Source organism: Macrobrachium nipponense, chromosome 13 (assembly GCF_015104395.2).
Source record: "Macrobrachium nipponense isolate FS-2020 chromosome 13, ASM1510439v2, whole genome shotgun sequence".
Lineage (NCBI taxonomy): Eukaryota > Metazoa > Arthropoda > Malacostraca > Decapoda > Palaemonidae > Macrobrachium > Macrobrachium nipponense.
The window spans coordinates 55,516,402-55,522,925 of NC_087206.1; positions in this window are offsets into that span (position 1 = coordinate 55,516,402).

Here is a 6,524-nt window from a genome sequence, read left to right on the forward strand (position 1 = left end):
GCTCTCTCCAGTCAGGTGCACGCTCAGCCCCACCCATATGACGGTCACGTTCACATGACCGACCGGTCTCGGTGGCAGCAGATGTTTCGCCTGCTGTATGAGAGTTTTGTAACCCTCCTTGGGAAAGCGTTTTCTCCAGACGATAACGCTTTCCTAGGCTAGCGGAGCGGCCATCACCACAGGTTGATGGCTACCCGTGACTTGCTTTGTCCTCTAGTTCTGAGAACGTACAGTCTTCCTCCCCTATTCCCTCTACTTCCTATGGCTACGCTGGGAGGGGCGAGATGAATAGGAGGCATCCCGCAGAGTACTCTCCATAGGATTCAGTGTTGAAGGACTATGTTCCTGGAGGGACCTTAGGGTCATACCAGACGTACGTCCACGCCATTGAGGAAGGATCTTATTTGCCCGTTACTCCTCGATTTCTATGGGAGTTGAGGAGGGCCCCCCACCCTGATGATCGTTTGACAAAATTCAGGGGTCTTGCCGAGTGCTTATAATTCTATGGGATTTCTAGCACTCTCCAAGTGTTTTGGTCTTCTACGATCTGCAAACACTTGGCCGAGACAAGAATTCCTGATAATTGTTACTACGATAGCCGGGAATATCGCTGAATGCTCAAATTCCTTGGAATTTCTGGCATTCTCAGAGTGTTATGGTTTTTCTGTAATTTCCAAACACTCTGTCGAGACAGACATTCCTGGTAATTGTTATTACAAAAAGCGGGAGTCTCACTAAGCCATTAAGTTCCTTGGAAATATTTAGCGTTCACAGGGTGATTTGGTTCTCTGAGATTTCCAAACACTCGGGCAACAGGTATTCCCGATGATTATTGCAATAATAGGGAGTCGCCGAGGACCTGGATCTCTTGGGTTCGTTGGCGCTCGCTGAGTGCTCAGCTTCATCATATTGCCGAGTATGAGGGGGAGAAAAGGCTTGCCCGATTACTGTCATACAAGATTCCGGTTTTCCCGCCAAGCATGGGAATTCTTACGAATTCTAACACTCGCCAAGCGCTCACTATTACGAGTGCTTGGATGGTGAGACGAATCTCTACCAGTACAGATGAGTCCACTCCTCAGTCTGGTTTGGAGTTATGTAGAGCTTGGAACTGTATGCAACACCTTCTAGGTGAATGGTCAAGTACCGTCCTTGTGTATTGGACCTTAGGGTCCGAACATGTAGGACAGCAGACACAACCCCTCTTGTTCTTCTCAGAGCTTTGGGCTCGAAGGAGAATAGTTAATTGGGAAGAAGTGATAGTTCTTCATTGACGATTACTACTCATAGTTACATAGTGGTGATTGGCTCAGCTTGCTTGGCTCAGCTCGACCAGACAGCTCAATCTGCTGATCTGAGTGCTCGGCTCTAACAAACGAACTCTCTGCTCTTGATCGGTGCGGTTCCTTGCCATGACATAGCACCCTCCTTTCCAGTGTTGCAGCGAGTTTTCAAGGGGTCATTGTCTTTCGTCTTTGTCATCTAATGCCTCCTAACCTCTCTCTTCATAGGTTTCCATGTCCTAAGAAGAAGAAAGTATTCTCCGCCCCTTACGAAGTCTCGCTTCGAGACTTCTAAGGGTCTGCACCCTTTCCATGGAGAGGAGGTAATTGGCTCTCTTCGGCTCACCTGCTCCTTCTGGAGTGAGAACCTGGACGCTATCCACAAATATAGTGTCTCGGAGCCCCAGGAGTTTGAACCCAGGTTCGTTCTCCTGTCTCTGGTTCTAAGGGCGCTGCTCATGGAACCGGGGCTGCATCAGATATACCCATGTATGTGTATCTCCGAGTGTACAACCCACAAAGTGGGTCGTACATCCACAGTAAGTGATAGGTAGTCTTTTCTCCATCACGATAGTGGCACAGGACGAGAGAAGAGACCGAGCCACGTTTTTTGGCTCGGACCCATCTGTGAAAGCCAGGAATGGCTAATTTTCAGGTGCCAAGATCTATTTCGCTGTCCCTCAGGACAATGCATCTGAAGGAGATAGGAGGAGGTCCTCTTTGTAGTCTTCTTCATGAGGTTTGATCATGGAGAAGATATATGCATAGCAAGACGTGGCCAGTTCTCGCCAGCTTTTACTGCATTTAACTCCGGTTAACTTTCACTCACGTTTGCGTGAACGAAATGGTTGTAGGAATGAATGTTTTATTTAACAGAGTGAGAACATCACAAATCAGGGAAGAGTGGGCAAGAACAGTCAATCCTCCTCTCTTTTTTCCCTTCTACTTCCTAGTTATACCGGGATGAACAAGGAAATAAGAGGAATTCTGTGGAGTCTACTGCTCAGAATTCGAACCCGAGAGACTATGTTTTTGGTTCAATCCTAGGATCTTACCAAACATACGTCAGTCCGTTCAGGATGGATAGCACCAAGAGGATTGAATGCCTATTCAGTGCTACTGTTTTGGGAACAACCAATTCAGCTTGAACTAGTTGTCTTCAGTATCCTGTTATCACCGTAGAGTCTCCCTTCGGGAAAGCCTCACCTTCACTCTCTTCATTAGAGAATGAAGGAGGTCTGCCTCCAGTCCTTATTCTTGTCCCTAGAATGAAGAAGAATTAGGCTGGAGTGCAATTTACAGGAACCTACAAATATACAACGTATATTTCTCTCCTGGCATATTTTGGTTATCAATTGCATTGTCCGAGTAATAGGCACATACCTCTAAGTTAACTCTTCTGGTATGTGACCGAGATGAATAATACCTTCTCTTAATTGACCTGGAACTCAGAGTTACTGGTTTTGATTTTGAGATAACTAGTGGTATTGTTTCCCAACAACACCACTGCATTTGCATTATCACCGAATAGGAGGGTTTTCTTCCCTCAAATTTCGGTTAAAATGCAGATGCTCGAGTGTATCTTTTTTTGCGCTCAATGGTGCTAGCTGAATGCATTCCTTCATGGAATGGACTACCAGGCAACTCACGATGACAACAAGTTGAGCGAGCAGTTACATAGCGCTGCCTCAGTACTGCTTGCTCTCTGCGATAAGTCGTTTTGGTTTTGTTTCTCCTCTGTTGAGGATTGACTATCAATAGCAACATCAGCAACTGCCTCCTGTTGCTAAAAATAGACATCCAGCCAGTGCGCATGCGCGTGTTTACATCAAGCAGGTCGGACATCTTCCCTACTTTCTTTTGGTACCATTTACCTCCGTCAATGGTAATAATGATGTTCTCTTGACATCCTGAGGCTATACACTTCTCATGCTTGAAACAAGTAGAAGGTTACATGATTACTTTGTATTTTTATGTTAGAAAAGAAAGAGATACTTAGTTGGGTTACTGTATTAAATATATACTAATGCAATATATAGTATTTATAGGATTCTGACCCATGAGAAATTCTCGAGCCTCTCTGGTTATTTCATTCAATATTTCATAACATGTGTTTTTGTTCTCACCTTTTTACAAGCTGACATACTAAATGATCTTGCTTACTGCTAAACACAAAAGTAGTGGGGACATCAGTTTCTTTCTACTTTATGTTATGAAACTTCCTTGCCATACTGCCCTCTTCGTTCTTCTCTGTCATTAGCTTATTTTGTTATGTTTTTTTATTATTTTTATGTTGTGTAAACGTGAAATTGTGACTTATATCCATATTTTACGATAGCAATATGCATAATTTGCCATATAAATCAATATTATTCATAAATTTATTGTAATATGCTGCTAGCCAAAGTTCTTTAGCTAAAGTGTTTACGATGTGAACGGATGCTATGACAATTGCACAAATATATATACATTTCATCGTAATTGAAGCTCATACTGTGACAGCTAATGGTGTTTCCAGATATTATTATGTATATTTATTTGATTAATATGAGTAATAGTCAAATGACTACCACATTTAATAGGAAAGGAGCTTCGTTTCCTAAACCCGAATTTTTGTTTACATTCGTTAGCTGATGTGTGGCCTAACTTCTATTTTTCTTTTAATACTATATACGAGAAGGAATTTGTACATAAATTTTTGTTTTTCAAAAGAGTAAACATCACATTTAGTAATAAACCAAAATGTTGAATTTACTAATGGCAAAAATACTTTATATTGTTTGGTATTTATCAGTCAGCTGACCTTGCTCTTTTGATTTTTCTCTTTAACTCTTGGTGTAGCCTAACCTTTGAAATTTTGTTTGTCTTTTCACTTATGAGGACATATAAGGTGAAAATTCAGTCAAACAAGGGGGAAATATTGACCAGCCCTGTGTTCATGCAGAACATGATACGTATAACGGTGGGGGTGGGGGGTAGTTTAGATGATAAGTTTCAACTTTGCTCAACATATCCTTACAAAAGAAAGAGGAAAAAATGGTACTAACCCATTTGGCACCTAATAGTTAATGCTGCATTTGTAGACTCAAACATACGTTACAATATTCAGAATCCCACTATTAAGCTTGATAAAAGAGTCGGGGGGAAATGATTGACGCTGGGTTAGGCTGTAAAGGGAGCAAAATCAAAGGGGTAGATATTCAAATCCTATGGAATGTAGTTAAGAAAAGCATTTTCCAGCACAGTATGAAAATAAAAACAAGCCCCATTGTATTGTATGCTATATCTTGCTTAAAGAAAGATAATGGTTCATGTAAGAGAAAGCAATCCTATTTTTTTATGATCAATGTTTTGAAAAACGACCTCTTTGTATCATTCCATGTTTTGAGACATCATACCTATCAAGTGCACTAAAGGCCGTATGCCAATGTGGAAAATATATGTGTGAGGTATTGATGAATTGGGTGAAGGAATGTTGGGGAAATTATTAGTCATATATGAAAAGGAATTTTTATGATTTTTCTCAATTTTTACCCTTGCATACACTTGTAGTATTATTTTCGTTGCATATGTCAAAATTTTACAGGCTCAATCAACCTTCCTTTTTCAGATAGTATGCTTCAGAAAAATTCTCTTCACTTCATGATGCATTGACCTTAATTTCAGTACTTAGTTTGTGTTCCTTCATTTTTGCTCTCAGATATATTCACTTCTAAAGGGTGGCAACCTTGAACAACTTGGAACTCAACGCAGCCTGCTGTTTTTTCTAGCCCATACATGCTTTTCCTGTTGTTACAACCTGCTCATCACTTTCCATCATCTACACTGCAGTACAATGTGTATAAATGAACTTTTATGTACATCAAGCATGGACATGAAGGGGGTTTAAAAAATAAATGGCTATACTGTGAAAATATCTTACATCAGCCTCTATTGCTAAATAATACTAATGATAATATGAAGCTGCGAGATCAATAGTCTTACTTGCTGCAGACTTATAGTAAAAGAACAAGTGGGAGGGTTAATAAGTGCAAGAATACTAAACAAAAAATTATTGTATGAAAAATAAACCCATTTTCAACATTATTATAATAAATGTCTTTAGATAATTACATAAGCATCTTCCTACGCACATGGATGCTAGTAGGTGACACTTACACGAGTCTTAATAAATAAAAACCTACTATAATCTAAAGATCACAGAAATAATAACTGAGAAGTGCATATGCAGTTCTAGCAAATAAAGGTAGTTTTCACAGTGGATGAAGAAATGGTGATAATAAACAGTATCCATCTAATATATATCAGCCATCCCATACCCAGGAATATGGGAAGCATCACAGAATACATTACTATAAATGTCTGTAGATAATATATAAGCAGCTTCCTACGCACATGGCATGGATGCTAGTAGGTAATACATACACGAGTCCTCATAAATAAAGAAACTACAATCTGAAGATCACAGAAATAATAAGTGAGAAGTGCATACGCAGTTCTAGCAAATATAAAGGTAGTTTTCACAGTGGATGAAGAAATGATGAAAAGAATAATATCTTTCCGAAGACAACTCTGGAGTATGCAGCAGTGGTATGGAGTTCTCATTCAAAAAGAAGCATAAATATAGAACTAAAGAAAGTACAAAGAGCAGTTACAAGATGGGTAACATAGTTCAAAAATTTGAGCTGTGAAGATACATTTAGCAAAGATAGGACATAAGGCTTAACATTTCACTAAGGTTAATGGCTTTTGGCATTTTGCTGGTTTAGCAAAACATTGAATGCCAAGTTTCTCTTACATTTAGCTGCTTTTTAAAGGAAGTCAGACTTTCTTTTTCTGCCCTTCCCAAATGGGGCAGCTCCTCTTGGCATGCCAACTGGGCGTCTAGCAACTGATGTTGGTTGACAAGGTATTTTACCCCTGCCAGCTCTAGACAATGCTCCAGAAGAATGTAAAAGACTTTAGTAGTTTTAATTTCTTCTTGAAAAGCTTTAGACTATTGCAAGAAGTGTTGTCTTAAAAATTATATTAAACAAAACTGAACTTCTTGTCCGCTATGGAAGGAATTTAATATTTTGGGGTAATAGGTATGTATAATGTGGGGACTGACATATGCCTTTCTTTATTGGTAGGGTAGGGTAGGGTAGGTTAGGTTAGGTAAAGTAAGTTAAGGTTAGGTTAGGTTAAGTGAAGTTAGGCAAGCCTAACCCAACAAACTATAGAGGCTCCCGAGTGTGTCTT